General features: G+C 45.6%; 1 pseudogene across 1 annotated transcript; it reads right to left on the reverse strand.

The window, feature by feature from the left end:
- Positions 1-498: 498 nt before the first annotated feature.
- Positions 499-7,995, reverse strand: LOC309571833 (very long chain fatty acid elongase 4-like; annotated as a pseudogene). The gene is made up of 7 exons: positions 7,942-7,995; positions 6,284-6,448; positions 5,025-5,104; positions 4,236-4,289; positions 2,986-3,095; positions 1,950-2,077; positions 499-660 (listed from the first exon to the last, which is right to left on the reverse strand). The product of its transcript is annotated as a very long chain fatty acid elongase 4-like (transcript).
- Positions 7,996-22,473: the final 14,478 nt, after the last annotated feature.

The raw sequence follows: 22,473 nt of genomic DNA on the forward strand, positions 1-22,473 counted from the left end.
GGTGGGATGCAGTGTACAGCTGAGTGCATCCTGCAGTCCCTGTGGATTCCTGGCTGCTGCTGCTGCTACCTGGACATTGATTTCCAGGCTGGAGGCACACGACCCTGCCTGATCTGCAACACCAACCTGAGAGAGTATTAGGGATGCAAAGAAACCCTGAATAGCCTAAGAAATGAGGCAAGGAGTTGTAGCTGCCTGCTAGACCTTGGACACTGAGTTAAAGATGGAAGGGAAAAAGACCTTATCTTGTAAATGTCCCAAAGCCTCCTATGCTGGTGATGATTTGGCTTAGCTTGCCCTCAGCTTAATTGTGCTCCTCAGTTCCTTAATCCCTGAGTTTACATCATTCCTTTCTTCTCCCCTAACCTGGCATATTTGAAGGCAAGACATGATCCTCACACACACTCCCCAAATACATTTTCTTCCTGAAACCACGCCACAAGCAGCAGATAATGTGCATGTTCATCAGACTGTGCTCACTGTCCTCTTTGATTTCCTTTAAGTCAGCTTTTCCTGCTTTCCTCTAACGCAGGTCCAATAGTAGAAGTGTAGGAAGAGAGCCAGGATGTAGAGGAAAACTGTGGTGTTGAAGCAATCGGGGTACAGGCACTCTGTGAAGAGGTTGTAAGAAGAATGAGCAGCAATGGCCACAAACTGGCACTGGAAGAGGTGGAAAAAAGAAGCAGCCAGATTAGGGAACCTACATGAGATACACCTCAGCTGGCCACTGAGACCATCACAACTCTCACAAAATCCTAGCAGTGTTCTCAATCCAGAGGATCACCTGTTTGCCTCTCCTGACATCCCTGAGAACCTGCTTTTCAAGCCTAGCAGTGTTTTCCCACCAGGAAAGATGCCCATCGAACCTGGAGGGTGAACAAATCCAGCTTCTCCTGCCCTTCACCCATTTCTCTGCCACAGTGCAGTAACTGAGATGTTGGAATATGGAAACTGAAGGTGGGAGATTACTCTTCCTCAGTGGTAATCAGGTTATTATACCCAGAATTAATTTGATTTGTATTTTAGCTTGCAGGGAGGAACTACAGATATGACCTTTATTCATTTAAACATTAAACATTAGTCCTTTTTTTTTGTATTTTACTAAATCACCGAAGCAATGAGTTCTACCTACCAAAAAGCTGTTAAATATTTTTTTTTCCTGTGCTATAATTTGCATTACAAATACCCTTTTATTCCATGCAATGCTTTCTTGTTCTGCTTTGCCACGCAGGCTAAGTGAGAATTCTGGAGCAGCTTTCACTGCACCACTACTTTACACATATCCTCTTCCTCTTCCCTTGTAACTGCATACTTTTGGTTTGCAAAGCCTCTCTTTGAGGGAAAAAAACTCTCCTACACCCATTGTCCTTGTCTGGATCATTGCATTATCCTATATCTTTGAAAAAACACAAGGTTTTCAGGATCTGTAACTTTGTCAGAGATGAGGGAAAGAAAATCCAAAGGGATTTTCTAGAGAAAGAGTAAAACTCACAAATTCCTCTTCAACTCACCTGTTTGCCTACAGTTAGAGACATTCTTCCTTTCAGAAGGAACTGAATGAAGGCTCCCCGGTCTGCTGCCCTACTGAGAATCCAAAGTTTCCCTGAATCACTGCCCCCACCTCTCAACATCAAGCTCTGTTTTCAGTGTTCCATAGACAACACAGAAAGGAGGAATCCAATTGCTAAGTTTTCTCTCCCCTTCCCACAACAAAGCTGTGGATAATTGGTTTGGTATGGTCACTGAAGGCCTCTTGATAAGTCTTGTGAAAGCAACATTTGGAGCAGGTCACCAGTGGCTTCACCTCTGAGAGTGGCACATGAGGGCACCTAGGGACGTGCTGCTGTCTGTGGGCAGCAAGCAGAGGCTGAGCCATTGAGGTGACAGACAGCAGGGGCCATCACACCTGACCCATGGGAGGGCAGGGATGAACACTTGGAGCTAATTACCAGCTGCAGGATGGTCAGGTAATGCTTCCACCACACGTGCTGGCGCTTCCACGGTCCAAGGCTGGCCAGGGCGTAGTGGTCATACATGAAGATGTGGACAAAGGAGTTCAGCATCCCAGTAAAGAAGGCTGAGGAGTGAAGAGGTGAGGGTGAACAAGACACATGACCCATTCCAGGCTAAGCCTGTGAAGGGCTCACAGCCACTATGATGATGCTTCCAAAACACATCACATCTACCCCTGTGCATGAACATTCCATCTGGGCTCTGCTGTGGAAGCACATCAGCTTCTCCCTTCCTTCAGCATATGGGTTTGGGTTGGAAGGGACCTTAAAGGCCATTAGCTCCAACCACCAGGGCCCATGTCCTGCTGGAATTGCCCTAAGCCCCATCCAATCTGGCCTTGAACACTGCCAGGGTTGGGCATCCGCAATATACCCATCCCATACCAAGTGTTCAGAGACAGAGAAGAGCTTCAAAGGCAGAGGAGAAACTTTTTGATCTTCTGACCTAAGCATTTCATACCATTCTGGTGTCAGGCTCATGTAGCCAAAATGACTTCCAAAAAAAGAATGCTCCAGCATCTTGTATAGGGCCTACCTAGTGTGGCTTGGTACTCAGATGTTTCTCTTCCAGTTGAGCAAAAGGGGGCAGTGGTCTGGATACAGCCCAGACAGGGGCACAGCCAGAGCAGGAAACAGGGAGCCAGGACCTGGGCTGCTGTCCCAGGGCCTCTGCCTGGGGAGTGAGGGAGCACTGCTCTGGGTGGAGATATACACAGACCTCCTGTGGGATGTTATTTTTTTCTGTTTGGACCCACTCTGTTGGAACACTCTCATTGCAGTGAACATGGCAGCCTGAACAGCCCCAAGAGCTGAGCAGATGGGATCAGCTGAAATGCACGTTTTTCACACCTCTGGAAGCAGGTGAGCTTCCTACCTGCCAGTCAGCCCATCTGCACTGTTAATGCTACCTCCACAGCCCAAAAAAGCCCTGAAACACAAGGTTTTCTTTCAGCAGCATTTCTTACAAGCATACCTTGTCCTCCAGGTACGTATTTGACCTGACCACCAGCTGAAGAGCATAGAGCCATGATGGTACACGTGCAGAAAAGTCACCTGCTCTTGTTTCTTGTGCAGAATTAAAACCTGAAAGAAGCCAGGCAGAGGAGAACCTTCAGTCGATGTGTTTAGACAAAAATTTCACAGTAAAAAGTTATAAAAATAGCTAATGATGAGTGCAAATCTCCCAAACCCATTTCCTCTGCTGTTGATAAAAACTGGTGAAACTCAGTAGATGCAACAGAACTTACAGGAGGAACTGGAAGACAGAATTTCTTCCACAAAGCCCCAAATATTTTTATGTCTGGATTGAGGTCCCAAAGTCCAAAGAGGACACATCTGAGACTCTGACTGAGCTTCCATACAATTCACAGCTGCTTGGGTCTGGTCCTTTTCAGCACATAGGTTGTATGTTTACTGCTACCAGACAGTCACCTACAGAAAAGCCACTGTTGAATGGCCAAACCCTCCTGGAATTTGCAAAGAGAATGGTTTTGCCAGATGAATACATGTCAGGTCACTGTATTTCACCATGCACATGCATACACACACACACAACAAAAAGTGAATCTGCTTTTCAGGCACTCAGGACTGGCAAAAAGCTGATTTTGTTGCTGATGCAAACAGGGGATTGGCCAAACCACTGGCAACAGCCTAGGAAGGACCCACATGTTTATTCATATTTCAGTGTGTTGTCAACTTACACCCCAAAGGGCTGTGAAGTTTTAGGCTAGGACACAGCTTTCTCCTGCTGGCCAAGCAGAGACCTTGTCCAGTCATTTAGCTCATTCATAGTGCAGGAGGAGACCTGAAGACAAGCTCTAAAGAGGTGGGCTTTCAATTCCCCACGGGACACAAAGCTTTAGTGCACAGTTCCGGGATAACTGTGGCAGCAGAGATGTCAGGACTTGTCCCCTTGCAGCTCCTTTCCTGCCCCACTGACCACTGTTAATCAGCCAGCCAGGCAATGGCAGAACCTGTGTGGCACCAGCAGCTACAATTTTGGGAGCCCACCTGGCAGTAGGCAGGTTAAAGCCTCTCCCCTAGCACTGTACCCAGCCTCAGGGAGGCTGCTGGGGAGGGAGTGTGCGTAGCCAGCGGGATGGACACAGGCAGCGAATCAATACAGGATCAGCCCAGGACATCAGTTCCGGCACGCTGCCCCTTTCTGACAAGGAAATATCTGTTTCCAGCCCCGGTGCCGCTGAGGAGCTGAGCCCTCCTTACCGCATCCAGCAGCTGGACGGCTTTGGAGGAGAACCATCAGCACACTCTTGCCATCTGCTGGGCAGCGCAGGGCACGGCGCTGGTTTTACCCAGAACCAGCACATTTCCAACCACGCCCTGTATCCCTGCCCACCCGGGGGCTGCAGCAAGGGGGGGAAATTAAGGGGTTCTTTTCGTTTTTCTGTTTTGTTTTGGTTTGGTTTTTTTTCTTCCAGACGGCAAGTGGCTGAAAAACTGAAAAGATAATATGACGCTTGCATCTGTTCAAAGTAAGATATTGTAACTCCAAATTCAAACAGAAAAACTTCATGCAGCATTTTTGGAAAGCTGAAGCTGGTGGGACTCAAACCCCCTGTGATGAGCAAGGAATAGTTTTAGCTAAACTCCTCTGCTAAAAGAAGTGTTGGGGAAGATTTCTGTCATGCAAAGCAGAGGATATAAAAATTGGTTTTCTTGTTGGAATCGATCAGAATCCTTATAATGCATGCAAAGAATCACATCTATTTCAGAGGTAGTTTGCAATATTGATACTTCAGCTGGTAAAATCACCTTCTCTGCAGTGATCAAAGAGCAAACTTAGATGGCTGCGTTGACTGAGATGATTAATTTTAGAGAACTAAAGCAAAATGCAACAACTGTTGAAGCAGACACTTTAGTGGAACAGATTTACAGGCAACAACAAACTGGAGTCAAAGCCTTCTTAGCCATGCAAATTGCTATTTATGAGCAAAAGAATCTGCATAACCATGGGAGGGCAGGGCCTAAGGCAAGCTTTTTCCAGAACTGTACCCTCATTCCCAGCTCACTCCAGATGTGATCCACTGCCTGGCACAGGTACCTGTAGCTGGCCAAGACTGAATGACCAGAACCTGAAACAAACAAAAAGCAAATAGAAATCAATTTTCTGTTCAATGCCATCTGTTCCAAAAAAGATGGGCACATTAATGCTAAGGTAGTAGGGTCTCAGTCTAATAGTCACTGACAGAAAATCCATGAACAAATAGTAAAAACCTAAAACAAAGTACTTCACATCCTGGTTGGAATCTCAAAAGGCAAATTTGGCCTGGGAAGATTTGTAACTCTTTGTGTAAACACTGGAGGGCTCAAAACTACTTCAGCAGGAATAGTGAATTCTTGGCTTCTAAGTCTCTCTGAGAAGACACTGTTCTCCTTTGCAAAGATCCGAGGCTGTTCTGTTTTGGTTCGTTGCATTTGCCTGTTCATTGGAAGGCCAAAAACTGGACCAAGTAACCAGTATACTGAACAACCAAGCACAGAAAAGCAATTTTCACACCTGTCCTCAGATGGAGCAGCATTTGTTAAAAAAAAAAACAAAACAAAACAAAAGCAATTCATGTTAATGTAATGCTTGTGATACAAATTAAAACGGCATATTTGTTGACACCAGAATGTTTTTGAAACCTATTTGGCCATGTTCCCTCTCAGAGTTTTCAGTGGCCTACATAAACTAGGGGGGCAGGCTTGTGGAAAGGCTTATGCATTAAAAACAAGCAGAAGAAAAACCATTCTTTACACTCTCAGCAGCAGGAAGACAGAGAGTGCTTGGCACTCCTGGAGAGAACTGCCAGCTTTGGAAAATCATAGAATGTTAAGGGGTTGGAAGGGACTTTAAAGATCATCTAGTCCCACCCCCCTGCCTTGGGGAGGGACACCTTCCACTAGATCAGTGGTTCTCATCCTCAGAGATGGATCCATCACTAGCCAGACTCGAAGAAAATGAGGCCGTTCCACATCCTCCACACACTCTGTGCCTAATGCGGAGATCTCAGCTTGCAATTCATCCATTCAGGATGAATGAAATCCCGTGTTAATTTCATGAATGGCAGGAGGATTGAGAAATGGGAGGAAATAAAGTACAGCAGGGCAATAGTGCTCCTCTTGTGGCAAAACACGGGACATGTCCAAGCCAGCTCCCACTCCCTTCAGCAGAGTCCATCAGCAAAAGCTGTTCCAAACCTGGAATCTGGAGGCTCCGGAATTCAAACCCTTCCCAGGTGCTTACCTAGGAGCCAATCCTGCCTCCTCACCTCGTAGAACATGTAGCTGGATAGTGCCACCACAGCCAGGTTGTAGGCGACCAGCAGAGCCCACAGCTCCAGCCACCTCTGCTGCTGCATGTAGGAGGGCCCCAGTGCCACCACAGAGAGGTGGAAGTGGGGAGTAGACCAGTGGCCACGGGTCTGTCCTTGGACCTGGGAAGCAAAACACACAGCCACAGCTGGCACCGCCACACACTGCAGGGTGGATATATTTAATTATGTTTAATTACTTCCCTTCAGCGCCCTCTGTGGCAGAAAGAAAATCGGTGTCTCTGTGTCTTTGCAAAGCTGCACCACAGTCCTTCTGCTGTGACTCAGCCAAAAGGCTTCAGCACAAAGGTTTTAGCACAGTTTTTGGGTATGGACGGCAGTGCTGGAAGGCAGATCGTTCCTGGGATGAGGTGGAGCCCTCCCTGGGCAAAAGGAGCGATCCCAGACACTGTGCAGGGAGGCACAGGAGCAGCCAAAGCAACAGTGGCTCTTCAGGAGTGTAAATCCTTACAGCTAAATAATAAAAGTGTTTCAGTCACTGGTATTACTTCCTTACAATCCTCAGGACATCTGAAATTCTCCACTCCTTCACTTTTATACCTGCTCAGAGAGCGGACTCTCTTAAAAAGCATGAATTCACTGGGAAATGCCAAAACACTTACCGCTGCTGGAACAGCCCTTCAGTCCTACAACAAAGGGAAACTCAACAGATTTTCTGCCATGCCACCTCCTCCTAATCCTGCTCTATCACCCAGGATAGGTTATATCAGCAAAAACGTCCCAGGTGCCTGCTTTCCTTTCCTGTTCCCCATGTGATCACTGCTCTGCCAAACTCCCTCATTTTTTTATAAATGCCACACCAGCCTGGACAACTCTGTTAAACCCCACCCCTTCTAAACCGTCAGTTCTTTACTATGGCTACTTTGGGCTGTGTCAGGAGCTCTTTGATATTCAATTTCTGGATTTAACAGTTTATCAGAAGTCCTGAATCCCAATTTACACTCTCTTGTGAAATTCAAGTCCTGAAACATTTACAGTCTGAGCATTATGCCCCATGTCCTCCTCCTGCCAAAGCCACCATGCAGGCCTGCTGTTCTACCTTCATGGCATTTTGTGGCTTTTCTTTACATCCAGAGATACAACAGAGACCTTTGGGACCAAATTGAACCTCTAACTACTGAAGATCTGATGTCTCCTCACTGCAAAGTGTCAAATCTCAAGCACTGAGGAGCGGTTGCTGCCAATATTTCATTTGATAATAGGTTTTACCAGCATCACAAAGAGTTTAAACCCCAAAGTATTAACTCTTTGGTCAGCTAAGCTTTCCCATGACACATGAATATGCATTTAAAAAAATTCACTTCCTTTAGTATTCCAGACTTAACAGGAAACCCCAAGCATTTATTGCTCCTGGTCCTGTCAGAGCCCACTGGGAAATCCCCCATCCTTTTATTCCTTGCTGTGATCCAATGGGAGGGTCCCTGGGATATGTTTCAAGACTTAAGGGAAGTTTGTGATTGTGCAGAAGGAAACGTGGAAATCTGCCTAGTGAAGAAAATGTGGGCTAGTAGAAGGATTGCATTCCTCCTAGGTTTGGTTTTCATGATCAACCTGTTTATGCAGAAATTCCCGTTTTAGACAGCATCTCTACCTACCTCCACTTTCTCCAGTTGTAGAATTCCTGGAGTTTTCTGCCAAGTTGAAGCCATCCCAGGTTCTGGAAAGAAATTAACTTAACTGAGTCTAGAATGAGAAGGCTCCTTAGACAAAGGCTCAGGACTACAGCTAATGAAAAGACAATAGTTTGCTTTCTAAAAATTTAACTTTTAGACCAGGATTCAAGTCCCCTTTAAAAAAGGAAGAAAGAGACCCTGCCCTGCAATGATTAGCTATTTAACTTCCAGATTTTATTCATTTATAAATTTAACTAATTTATTATTTCATTTCTATTATTTTGATATTTTGTGGAGGTTTCACCTCTAAAAAATGCTCTGAGCAGCTGCATGTGATGATCTGCCAGAGCCAGGAGGGAACTGCCAGCACCACTGGGAAATCAGTCACACGCCATTTTTTCCTAAAGCACTGTGGGCACAACATTCACGTGAGGACACACACCAGGTGTCATAACTGCATCCTTCTGCAGGTATTCTTGGATATTCCCAGTGCTGGAAGGCAGCTAGGGATTCATTCAGTACTGCTGCAGTTCCAGAGCTGTTAACAGAGCTGGTTATTTGGCTTTCTGAGGCCCTGGTTTATACACTAACTTTGTTTTATCTGGTATAGATTCTGTAATGTAGTAGATAAAGTAGAATACTCATACGTATTATGATGATCCTCCTCTTCCCTTCTTTCCTTTAGCAGGGAGATGTTTTCAATGGCACTTGGAAGTTCTCCTAGAAAACACTTTTCTGCAGTTAGTTTCAACAGCTTGTGCTACCTGATCCAGCTCTCTCCATTAGCAAATACACAGGACCAGCTTCCTCCCAGGTTCCTCTCCTGCTGGCATTGAGAAAAGCACATTTTCTCCTTTGACTCCTCCTCACAGACTGTGATATCCACATCCAACACCGTGTTGGTGACAGACATATTCCCAAATTTCTCTCCTGCAGTTCATCCTTGCAGTCTGTCCCAAACCCCTCTTTGTGGTGTTCCTCTGACACAAAGGCCGAGACCCTCAGCAGGCGTCACACCCATTCTGACACAGAGACACATGCCCTTGTAATCCGGGTGGAATCCGCCAGCACCGAGATTAGTCGGTGATTATCAGCTGGCTCAGAGTCAAACCAGCAGGGATTTCATATGGTTACATGCCCCCAAACAATCCACACGCATTCCAGCTCACTCCACCTCCCTTCTTCCCCCCCCAAACCGTCGGGAAAAGCCAGGAGGGAGGAGCGGACTCACCGCAGCTGCCTCCGAGCATCTCTCTCTCCAGGGCTGTCCCCAGCCGGTCGCGGCGCAGGAAGAGGCAGCGAGACAAGAAGCTGCAGACTGCGCTCAGCTTTCTTCTCCACAAGGCAGGTGAGTACATCACCTGCTGGGTCTCCCACAGCCGTGGTGGATCTTCATGCCTCTTCTTCCGTCTGCCGGTGGCAGCCACCAAAACGGCACCGCGAGCCGCAGGCACCATGGGGTTGTCGCGCAACTTTGCCAGAGTAAGAGGTTACAGCACCTTCTCCTCCCCCGCCGCCCTCTCTTGCCTCTCCCCACACGGTTTTATCAGATTAGGGGACTGGGAAGAGGCCGGAAACGAATGCAGAGGGCTGGGATCCCCCAGGAGTGAACCACTGACCTTTAGTGCCAGGCTCGGCAGCCCGGCCAAGTGGGAACTGGGCCAGTGTTTCTTCTGCAGGTTTCTTCAGGACACTCCACGACAGCTTTGCAGACAGTAAAAGTATGTGGGATCATGCCTGGAAACCAGTCTGTTCAGAGCACTCCTTCAGACCAGCACAAGGGGCTGTCAGCAAGCTTTTTGTGTGCTCAAATAGGTCCAGACCACCAAATGAGGGGGCAGAGAACAGTGGGAACACTAACTCACTCACTCATTCACTCACTCACGGAAGGCAGGGAAAACTCAGCTGGAGTCACCCCCTCATATCCAGCCTGTGTTCCCAGGGGAGTCACATTTACCGTTTTCAATGAGACAGGGAAATATCTGGATAGGGTGTGACAGTGACACCAAGTGATCCCCAGCGACTGCACAAGGGCAATGCAGAGAGCCGCAGTGATTGGGTGCCATGTGGGGGTACCAGTGCAGAACCAGGACCCTGGATCCCAACCCTCCAAGAAACAGCCCAAAGCCAAGTGATGGGGTTCTCTTGGTCATCTGGGGTGTGGATACATCCTCTTCTTTTCCCAGTGGGCAAACTCCAAATAAAAGAGAGGGTAGCACCATTTCTCATACCATTGCACTGGGTCTGTCACCAGATCCATCACAAACCTGTCTGAAGGGCAAAGCACCAAAGATTAGCTTTTCAAAGCAGCTTTAGGAATTAGGCATATCACGTGCTGGGAGTTTTTCATTGAAACACATCATGTGCTGGTGCTGCTGGACAGCTACTGCGTTTCTATGATGCACGGAAACTATGGAAGAATTTAAATAGATATTTTTGGGAAAAGTGATTTAGGATGAAGGTTTTGAATTTTGGGGGTCAGGGGGTTAGAAGGGCAATCCAGTTTAGAAGAGGGTTTGACTGACCTTTGGTATCATATTGGGTTTTTGCTGACCCAGGTTCAGGGAGACAATTATAGTGAACTTTACAATTATAGTGGACTTTATGCACCTTTTTTTTTTTTTCCCCAGAGCTTCCTATAAAGACCCTTTCTTGAACTTTTCTAATTGCTCGTGAACCAGCAGGTTTCATTTCTGTATTTTTGGTGCCCCAGTCCTAAAAAAGGTTCAGTGATTTATCTGTGTGAATAAATGGAAGTGATAAACCAAACCAGTCCTTTCTATCTGTCTCATGTAGATGGGACTATGTTTTATTATATCTATTTGATAATTTAAGTAATGTTTGTTGAGCAAATTATATTGATGTATAAGACTCAGAATTACAGACACAAAACTTTTCCATCAAACTTTTTTTACCCTGGTGAAAAAAATTCACCTGCAGTGAATTTTCACAAATTTCATTTAGGGCAAACTATTTTATTGTTCACATAAACTGGATTTTTTTTTTTTTAAATACCATGAAACATATTTTATTTTCTAAAGCCTTCCCTGTTCCCGAAGTATTCCCAGTGGTGCTGTTGCAGATGTTCACTAGCACCACTGGCAGATGGAGAGATGTCACCAGTAACATGATACTTTTACACTCCAGGAACGGGTGTCCTTTGATGAATGTCAGGGCAACTGTGAGGAACCACACATGAAAGCCTCAAGGCTTTCACTTTCAGCAAGAACTCAGTAGGAAAAAAACCCCAACATTGCTCCTTCACTGAAATAGTATTAGGGGAGCTCTGAATGCCAAAGTGAATTGGGTTGTTCATTCAGTGACTTGGCAAGAAAAAAGGGTATTGCAGGAACATGGATGACAGGCACAGTAATAAGGAATTCAGTTATGTACAGTGTGTGACAGCTCAGCCAACTCCATCAGAGATTAAGAAATATTTTAACTAATGACAAGCCTGTCTCCAGCATAGTCTAGAGGTGGCTGCCACAAAATCATTATCAATAGCAAATACCAGCAGTAAAACAATCCTGAGGGCTTCTAGACTGTGCAGCTTTTGCTCTTTGGTCCTATGACTGCTGTTGCTTCCAACCAAAGCTGTACTAAAAGCACAAATTACCAAAAGAGACCAGTTTTAACACTTGAGAAAGACAAGGAGCAGGGGGCCACTCTCATCTGGATACCCAGGCTACATCATGGTGCTGCTCTGAACCCCACAGCAGACACTTGGCAGATCACAGAATCACTGAATGGTTTGGGTTGGAAGGGACCTTACAGACCAACCAGTTCCAACCCCTGGCCACGCTCAGGGACACCTCCCACTATCCCAGGGTGCTCAGAGCCCCATCCAGCCTGGCCTTGGACACTGCCAGAGATGGGAGCCTCTCTGGGCAACCTGTGCCAGGACCTCACCACCCTCACAGGGAGCAATTTCTTCCTCATATCCAATCTAAACCTGCTCTCTGTCAGTGTGAAGCCATTGCCCCTTGTCCTGTCACTCCAGGCCCTTGTCAAGAGTCTCTCTCCATCTTTCCTGTGGGCTCCCTTCAGGGACAAGATGGCCAAAATGAGGTCACCCCAAAGCCTTCTCTTCCCCAGGGTCAAGAATAAGATGATCTCTAAGGTCCCTTCCAACTCAAACCATTCTGTAATTCTCTGATCCCTTCTGCAGCAGAACAAACCTTCACATGATATCACCAACCTCCTCAAATCAACAAAACACCAAATAATAGCAGCAGGACTTTCAAGCTGGGTCAAAGAATATCTAACCAGTTAAGGCACCACAACCTTAATGACCAGCACACACACAAAGATTGGATGTGGCCAGATACTGTCTAAAACTTGTACACACCTGGCCCTTGGAACACCCGAATGGCATCAAATTCACTTCCTGTGCAATTCAAGTGGATCAAACTGCTCAAGTGTTTGATGCATGCAGTGATTCAGATGTAGTGGGTTTTTATGCAGATAATGAGAGGTAAATATCAGAGCTGAGGATTCCAGAGAACAGGAAGGAAGGTGACAGACCTGCAAATCTCTTGCTCAGCTCATATCTACATCTGCACTTTTGCTAAACATGCTGCTTATGGGATAACACACGAATCAGGAGATTGTCAACAGTTCCAGCAGATGAAGCACCTTGCTCCTTGGCAAGAGTGCCCTCCAGAGAAAGCCCTGAACTCCTGAAATGGCATCTTTGTGAATATATTGCTGAGGGAGGTTCCTGTCATCTCCCCTAATTCACGCTTTTCAACAACCACAACTGCTCACAACAGAAATAAATGACAGCTGGTTTTATGAGTACTCTCTCAACAATGGGGACACAGTACTACATGTTTTTACAGCAATAGAATAATAATTCTATTATATTCAGAATAATAATTGAATGGCTGTGTTAGTTTTGCTAATATGCAATTACCAGCTTTAATATGTTTCTGGGGAAATACAGTGGTTTCAGGTGACAATCAGCCATCACTAAAACACTCTGAAAACCTCACCAAACTTTTCAGCACATCTGGGTCTCGTCCACAAAGGTCCTGTGCATGAAAAAAATCCAGACTCACATGTATTTAGAGCAAAAAGAAGCCCTTAAGAGGCACAGTGAAGCAGCTGAAGCTGCTTCTGGCACAGGGATTCTGTTTCCTGATGGCCTCAGTTATGCACCATGCAACCAACTGCACAGACCTTGAAAGGTTTAGAACAGATTACAGGGAGGAATTTTTGGCAGAGGTACTGAGCAGCCTGGCTCTGTGCATAGGACTGGGAGACTGCATCAACTCTCGTGTAAATTGCGGTCTTAAACCCCAGTATTTTAATTTTACCAGTACAGATTTTTCACTTTAATCAATCCGTGGGGGTCTCAGAAAAGTCATTTGGCCTCTCCGTGCCTCAGTTCCCAGAGCTGTAAAGGAGCAGCAAACCTTTTCTCTCCCACAGGAGGGTGGTGAAGGTGACCTGCAGTGAGTGGAGAGCCAAATCTGCCATGTTCCACCCATCTGGGTGCAAACTAGGGTACTTCTGGCTCTGGGGCTGTTGTCTTTGTGACCTTGGGCCAGTAATTTCGAGTGTGAATCATCTGGCAACAGCCCTAAATTTAGGTGTCTACATCTAATGAACTTCTGCAAGGCTTAATGAACTCTGCAAGGAGTTCTAAGGATTGGTCCAGCTGTCCACACAGAGGAATGGGCTGACTCTCAAAGTGCCTCAAGGTATCTCACCTGAGCTCCAAGTGTCCTGGTAGGCAAAGGATTCCTGCAAGTTCTGTGCCATATCCGTGAGATCCACATGGATATCAGAGCTATCTTAAGGCATCTCCAGTGCACTGGACACCTACCTATGAACAGGCCTCTGAACTGAGTCCTCTTTGCTTCTAGACCCACCTTTTGTCAGCCTTGCCTACTTACCTGATCAATTCTTTGAGATAAGAACGTTCTCTTGTGATGTGCTTTTGTGACCAAGCATCGGTCTTGGCTGTAGGAGCCTGAAATAGCTCTGTATCCAACAGTGCATTTCCAAATAACTCCTAGGCCTAGAGAACTCAGAAACCTTCGGCTCTCATCTCAAAATCTGCTGTCCTTTCAGCATGTCTTGAATCAGTGTTATTTCAAAGTTGCACTGGGACTGGCAAGGAGAAGGGACTTAATGCTGATGCCAAATGTCATTCAAAAACCTCCCAGAAATGAGCTTAAAATTATGTATTGATCAATAATAACAACCTCTTATTAAAGTAACACCCAAAACCCAAACCTTAGGCATCATGGTAGCAACAAGGTTTTTACGCCAAGATTTTGGCATAAAAGGAGTGAGAAGCCAAAGGAAAGAGAAGGTGATGAGCCTTCATTTAGACATCCAAGGGATGCCAGGAATATTGTTCTAGTCCTAGAGCTCTACAGAGAACACAGAATGAACTTGATTGTCCAAGGGCTCCAGCAGAAGCAGCCTGTGGATCTCCAAACCCAGACCCCATGGCATTTCCAATATGCTGGAGCCACAGGCAGAACACAGATTTAATTCCTGCTCTAATTAGTGCAGTACCCATGTAATGAGAGTACAGTGCTGATGACTGCTGTCTCTTGTTCTCCCATCCCAAATCAAGGGAATACAGAATTTCCACATACCTGTCTCTCAGTAATACTTGAATCCTTCACTGCTTCTGAGAACTCTCCTCTTCCATTTCACTCCCACACAAATCCACCAACAGCACTGAGCTGAGAAATTAATTCTGACCAGCTGTTCCTATTGGAGAGTACATGACAGAACTTGCCACTGAACATCCACTGCCATTGGAAAAGGGATTATTTTTCCTTTTTATTTTCCCTCTACTTTCTGATATTCCTCCACTATGTGCACTCAGCTGATCAAACATGCCAGTCATACCAGATGCTACTTCAGAAGCTGAAGAGAGACATTAAATGGTGTACAAACATTGTGCACACCACCTGCAAATGTCTGGGGTTCACACTGTAGGAAAGAGGATGGTCTTGTAATTGAAATGCTGCTGTTGAAAGAAAATAATGTGTATTCTGTTTTTAAAATCAGATGCTCTGAATTACCACACCAACATCTGTCAGCCTCATGGGGATTCTGGAAGTCTAAGACAACTCTTCCTTTTTTTTTTTTTTTTTTGCCTGGTAAATACCTGTAGGAACCCAGAGTGCTGAGAAGATTTCTCTGCCTGTTTTTAAGGGTTCTTACCCTCCTGAACAACACTGTTTTAGCTTCAAACCTTGGAAAAAGTTACCAACAGTCAGACAAGAACTAGAAAATACAGTGGTGTGAATTAGGTGATAGACTACTATGTAAGATTGTCACAGGGTGAAAAATTTAGAGGTTTTGGGCTTCTCTTTGTAGTAAATAAATAAGAGTAAAAATATCAAAATGGAGGACTGTTGTTGTTCTGTAGACCTTCTTCTTCTACTACTACTCCATGTTCTGCAGTGAAAGTAGTTTGGAATGACTGGATAGAGAATTCTGCAGTTTCTGGCCGTGTTACTGAATAATTGGTAGGAAACTGAAAATAATGTACGTTTTTAGTAACTATTGGTTAAAATATCTTTAAAAGGCTGTGTAAATCTTGATAATGGGGCTCACTCCTGCTTTTCTGTCTTCTATGCTGTAGCTGGATCATGCTAGTGGCTTTGTTCCTCTGATAAGACTAAATAAACAACTATCTGGAAGCATTGAAACTCAAGGAAAAGTCTCTGTTTATCTTTGAAACTCCTCGCAAGGACTTTCAACAAATTCTCTCCCATCAGGAGGGACTTGATTTACGGCACGGTTCAGTGTCAAATACCCATATCATCCTCCCTCTGCAAAGATGTCTCCACCAAATTAGACTTCGCTAAATCCCTCTGTGATGGTACCATGCTTTCATCCCTGCTGTTCCTGCCCTACACCCAGAGAAACCTCTCCACAGAAAATAGTATGGCTCCTTTTCATCATCAAACCTTTCACTCTAATTATGCCTGCAAGTTGCTGACATGTGGTGGTCAACCAGGCCATGATGTGTCCCCAGCTCTTTCCACTTCACCTTTTATTCCCATTTTGCCTGCTCCTGCCGTTATCCTGCCCGTGTCTGCAAAGCACTGGATCGTGTCTAACATGCAGATTGCAGGCTCTGCAGACTCTGACTCCCCGTGCAGTGACTACCAAAGTATTTATGGCAGCAATAAAAATTGAGGATGCAAAATCCTCTTTCCTTCTCTAATGATCTGGTACATCTGCTCCCAGTGATCTGGAAGCCAAACAGAGCAGATATTTATAGGAGCCAGAAAATGAGCAGTTAGACTTTCAAACTTCTAATGGTGGATTTTGGAGCCAATAGGCAGCACAGAGTGTTCTGATCTCTGTCCTTTAAAGAATTACTGTTTGGAGAACAGCAGACACCTTCCTGAAATTGCCTTATATTTACAGTAGCAAAAAAGACTCAGTTTGGTCATGGTCCATCCTGAATCTCTTATCTATGTGTGAAAAAAGAAGATTTCCCCCTCAGTTAATGTAACTCATGGCAAAACACAGTGATGTGAAGTCCTTACTGAGGCAACAAACTCCTCCATGCAGAAAAAAATGGCAACATCTCTACTGGGCAGGACTTTGGCTGGATTTTATGTTTTGCTCTCACAGCGATGAACACTCTGTTCAAGCCCTCAAGGCCAGGTTTTGCTCAGGGGCTCTGAGCAACCCGGTCTAGTGGAAGGTGTCCCTATCCATGGGAGGAGGCTGGAACTGGGTGATCTTTAAGGTCCCTTCCAACCCAAACCATTTTGGGATTCTCTGAAAACAGCGTGGGTGATTCACTGGAGAAAAACTGCCATTCCCCCCTCCATTTATTGCAGAAAAAGGATGTGGTTGGGACTCCTCCAGTTCAGATTCCTTAGACCTGTGGTGAATCAGTCAATAACAGAAGGGCCATACACAGTCAAACAGCTGCAGAGCTGCATCATAGAAGTAGCATGGCTCCTTTGCAACTCCCCGAGGTGTTATGAGGTTTAATTTCTGTTTTATTCTTAGGAATTCTCACAGAAAGACAATCTGTTCATGAGATGTGCTGTTAATATCATTGCTGCTATTGGCAAGTACAGTCCTGGTAAAGGTAGCAACAAATGAGCCAGAGTAACATGCAGGAATTCCCTCTCCTCCTGTTTTCCATTCCCCTGCAACTGCATTACATACTAGGGAAGTTAACCTGGCCTATAGGCACAGGTCTTGTCACAATTCCAGGCTACAGACCAAATCCTGAGGGATGATGTGGGCTAGCAATCCTGCTTTGGTAGCTCACAGTACTTCAATAGACTTCATCCTTCCTTTTCATCTTGACTACTGTGAGAGGTTTGGAACTCATCCATTTGGGATTGTGCACGCTCCTTAGGTTTGTGGGTTTGTCCTTGTTGCCCTACAGTGCTTTGAGACACAATCTTCTACACACCAGTGTGGGAAAAGCACAATGATAGAATATTCTCCGAGCTGGAAGCCAACAAACCACCCCTGTGGGAGGAAAATCCTGACCTCTGCCACGGGAGATATGATGGAATACAGAGCAGGCACTGACCTTGGAAAGAAAGCCTGGTTCTGAGTATGCAGGTCACATACCTCTGTCTCATCTGTTTGTTAAAAAAATGGAGGGTATACAATTTGTCTTCAACTGTCCTATAGCAGATGAAGGAAGCCTTTTAAATGACTTTCTGTCAGGAGGAGATTTAGACAATTAAAAGATTATATAATGACTGTGTAGCTAGCAAGGCCCAAACTAACGATATAAAGAAGGCAGACAGAAGAAAAAGGGACCTCCTTTTGCAAAAAAAAGTCTACATGGCTCATGGGCTTCCTTAAGACTACAGAGATTGTGCACTGAAATTAGGATAATATGCTGAGCCCCAGGCTGATAGTTCCATCTCTATGCTAAGTAGGTAAGGAAGGAGATTTAAAGAGAGATTTGAAGGTTTCCTGCTGCTCCTTGCAAAAACATCTCCAAAGGCATGCATTTAGGATGCTGGTAAGTGCCAGCACAGGCAGTCACCAGGCTGGTTTGTGCAGTGCCAGAATTGCCCTCCACACAATTCATCAATAGATCCCTCCCATCTGCCTACAAAAGTATTGAGGATTTCATGGCCTCACCTGCCCAGCGCCTTCCCCAGGAGCAATGTCTCAGCCAAAAAACAGCTGCCACCAGTAAAAGGTGACAAAGGAAGGGCCTCGTGTCACATCTGAGAGCTCTCAGGGGTATCCTGGGGAGCTGGTGATGCTCCCTCAACACTGTGGGAGGGGTGCAGCAAGGTTTCCACCGCATGAATGGCAGTGATGTCTCATAAAGAGGACAGCCCAGCTGTGGCCCTAAATTAATAGAATAACCCACCCCTTGGCACTATCAGGAAATCACTTCTGTTGGGGCCCTTATACCTCAGTTAAACGGATTATCAGAGATATCCTGTAGATTCCAGGCAAATATTCATTCTCTCTGAGCTACCTGGAAATCAGCCAAAGATGCCAGGGCTCAGTTGTGGACTAGGGACTTAGGCCAGTTCTTTTATTACCTGATTTTTTTTTTTGTTGCCATGTAGCCATGAGTCTTTAGTCATGTCTCAGGCATCACAGTCTCTTCTTCTATACTTGGGAACATTTAACAGCTGCAAGAAATCTGTTTAAAAAGTTGATTTAGCAATGGAATCATAGGCTCTCCTGGATTCTAGGATCATTGAGTCCAGCTCCTGGCCCTGCACAGACACCCCAACAATCCCACCCTGTTCATCCCTGAGAGCATCCAAACACTCCTGGAGCTCTGGCAGCCTTGGGGCCATGCCCATTCCCCGGGGAGCCTGTTCAGTGCCCCACCACCCTCTGGGGGAAGAACCTTTCCCTGATACCCAGCCTCACCCTCCCTGACACAGCTCCAGCCATTCCCTGGGTCCTGTCCCTGGTCACACAGAGCAGAGCTCAGTGCCTGCCCCTCTTCTTTTCCAGGTGAGGAAGCTGCAGAACTGCTGTGAGACCTCCCTCAGAATGCAACTGGACTATTGTGCTGAATGAAAGATTTTTTTTTCACAGTGGATCATGAGAGGGAATGTTTGAGAAATGTTGGCACTATTTGTACCAAAATAATCCAACTCACACATCCCCTGGACAGGACTGGCAAGTGTAAATCACAGAATGGCCTGGGTTGGAAGAGAACTTAAAGATCACCCAGTTCCAACCCCCCTGCCATGGGCAGGGACACCTTCCACTAGACCAGGTCCCTTCCACAGATCCATGAGAGGGTCTAAAGACACTTAAGCCGAAGATGATGCATCTCACAGGAATGCATTCACTTCCAAATACAATGTTCTGGCTTGAATGCCACCCTCAACAGAATTTTACCCTCTTCTGCCATCACTTCTTCCATGGTCTTTGTTCACACAGAGATTTTGATGACCTTAAGCTTTCCTCCACAGCTCTTTAGTCCCCATATATACAGCATTTCATTTGACCCCTTCTGAAGCCTCTCAAATTTGCCTGCTTCTTCACCAAAATGCAGTGACCAGTGACCAAACCCCGTTGTCCAATAAAAAACACCTAAGGGGAAAAAACCTTCAATCACTTCTAACACTTCTCACTTTTTTTTTTTTTTTTTTTTACATATAGTAGTCCTCTCCTTAAAAATGCAGCAAAATGCTGAGATTTTTGGGAAGTGTAAGTTTGCATCATATTTATTTCAGAAATGAAGAGTTTGAGAGTATTATTATTATTATTAATCTTAGCAAAAAATTGTAATTAAAAAACCCAAACAAAAAAAAGAACAAAAAACCAGAAAACCAAGAACAAAGCACCAAACAACCCTGTGGGAATTGCTTAGTCACTGCCTGGTACTTTGTGCAAAAGAAATAAATTTGTGCTGAGTAAATCAAATGTTAAATGCTACAAGATCAGCCCTGGCAGGAGGCTCCTTTTGCAGGGCCTGAGAGGAGGATGCTCCTGGGCAACTCTCACCTGAATTTGTCAGGGAGGTGATAGCAATGGGGCTTTGAGGTGGACTGGCAGAGTCCTGTGCATACACAGACCTGGCAGAAAAAGGGGTGGGAAGGCTGGAGCCTCAGCAGGTATGGTGTGGCATGGCTGCACCCTGCCAGACTCACAGCATCCTACCTCTTTCGGCTACTGCAATTAATTAATTAATTAATTAAGCAAGATGAGGGCTATGCATGAAGTGCTTTTCTCTTTTTTTTTAAACCTGGTTTACTTTCTCATTGTTTTTTTTTCAGATTCACAGAGAATTGTCACTGACACCTCTGACCTCTGCTGAATTTCCATTTCCCTCAGGTGAGCAAACTACAAGGCCAAATCTAGAAACAGAAAGCATTATGTAATTTATTAAGACTGGAATTGAGCACCATCAGGAACTGTTACAGTTAGGATGGATCCTAAGCTAGATTTTTTTTTTTATTTCTACCACTAGAGGCCTGTAATGTGCTGCACATTTGGAAAAATCCACATTATCTGTCAGTAGCATGAGAGTACAATGAGTACGAATCTGCATTGTGATTGTAAAGAAGTTTCTATGTATTTAATTTCAACTTCTGAAGACAACTTTCTGCCAATGGAAGAACAAGTTCAAATAAGCAACTTCTCAGCAGTTTAATAAGAGAAAACACTTAATAAGCAAATCATTTAATAATTTTATTCTCTTTAAAAGCCATGGACTGATCTCTTGTGTAACATTGCTTAGACTGGGATTCACTGAACAGACACCCAGCCAGCTGGTTTCAAGTTAGGAATAAATAGCAATTAAGGAATAAATGTCCACATCTAGCATGTTTGTGCATTTGTTTTGAAAGTATAGCACATCTGACATCTTCACTGGTGTTGGTGGTCTGGAAAAAGTACCTTACCTATGCATGAAGGCTTAATGTTAGAGAAATACTATTTTCTTCTAAAGTAGTCATAAGAGATGGGTATTTCCAAAACAGTGGTGCTGTTTATCATGTTGGGGGGGGTTGTTTTGGTTCGGTTTTCTTTCATGTTGATTTGGCCACCTGATCACTCTGCTTTGCTCTAACAGGCAAATTTTCTGCACGTATAGAGAAAACTTCTCTGTGGATTTCAGAGTAACCCCTGAGATCTGCTTGTAACTGAATCTCTGTGGGTAAAAACAAGTTGAGCACTCAGACTGGTGGTTTCCTACTCCTGACATCCCCCCAGTCCAGGTGTAATAGTTTCTCTCTTACAAGCTGGCCATAAAGCCACTGACATTTCTCAATATTAATTTCAGAGCTGCTGCTTCATCCTGAAGAGCACATTTCTGCACAAGTCACTGCACACCTCTCACTGGAGGTGTTTGCAGAGGAAGGCAAGAGCAATTGCTTCCCGGGATAAGATCCATCTCACCTAAGTTTACCCACCTGAAAGTTAGATGTCTTCAGCAAACCCACAGATGCTGGAGACAAACCAGGGTTCTTGGGAGGTGAGTCACCGTGCCTGTCAGCCCTCCCGTGAATCACCAGTTAGCAGTGCCTTGGTTTTGTACTGACAAAATAAAGAGCCCAGACAGTTAACTGAGCCTTTATGCCTGAGTGCCATCGTTCAAATCAGGAGAAATGTCCCTTCTGCAGCCCCCAGTGCGGGGTACCGATGGCACTACTGGAAATACGCAGCTGTGAAGCTCTCTGCTGAGGGCTCTGTGAGGTAATTTCTCTGTGTGGGACATAAAGCAAGCAAAGTCGAGTGTAAAGAACTGGAGAGGCTTTGATTTGCTGGTGCTGCCTCCCCCAGCGCTGTGGGTGCTAAGTGACTACATAAAACATGAGGGAGTCAGACTCACCCAGAGCCCCGTGCCAGTCCTCTGACAGCCGCTGATGGCACAGCGGGCAGGCAGGGCTGTGACATGCCCACCGGAGGTGCCGTGCTTTCCTGCCCTGCCCTTCCCACGCTGGGGCACTGCCACCGTCCCTCTCCGAGCCCAGAGCCAGGGGTCACCGCAGAGCCTGAGCGCAGCAAGGCAGTGAAAAAGCAAGAGGAGGAGGCGTTCTGGAGGTGGAGGCGCTTCCCTTGCCACCCAAGCCAAAGCCTGAAGGTGACTCATCCTCCTCTGCACTCGCTCTCGAACAGCTCCTTCATGTGCTGTTCTTCCCTTCCTTCCCCTTCCTCTCCCTCCCCGTAGAGGTGATCCAAAAAGTCCTTCTTTCCCCAGGAACTGATCTTTTTTTGCTTGGTCACTGGTGTATCCAGCCCTGTTTTTATGCATTGCTTCAGGCACTGCAGAGCAGGGCAGCAAATCTGACACACTTGGTGGAATAAGCATTCCAAGTCAGGAGCTCAGCAGATATAAACTGATGTGGCTCCAGAAAAAATATGACCCTCAGTTCTCCCTTTGTCTCTTGGGACAGCAAATGCAAAATGCCCCTGGTGAAGACTTTGAAAGCAGACCGGCTTAAACCGGGCACAGCCTTGCTGATTTTTAAAACCGTGCTGCTTCTAATTCACACCAGCATGGGAATGTTCGATAACAGCTTTATTTGTGCGCTTCGGCGCCCAGCAAAACCCATCTTCCCA

Source organism: Coloeus monedula (assembly GCF_965178545.1).
Source record: "Coloeus monedula genome assembly, chromosome: 4".
NCBI classification, from domain to species: domain Eukaryota; kingdom Metazoa; phylum Chordata; class Aves; order Passeriformes; family Corvidae; genus Coloeus; species Coloeus monedula.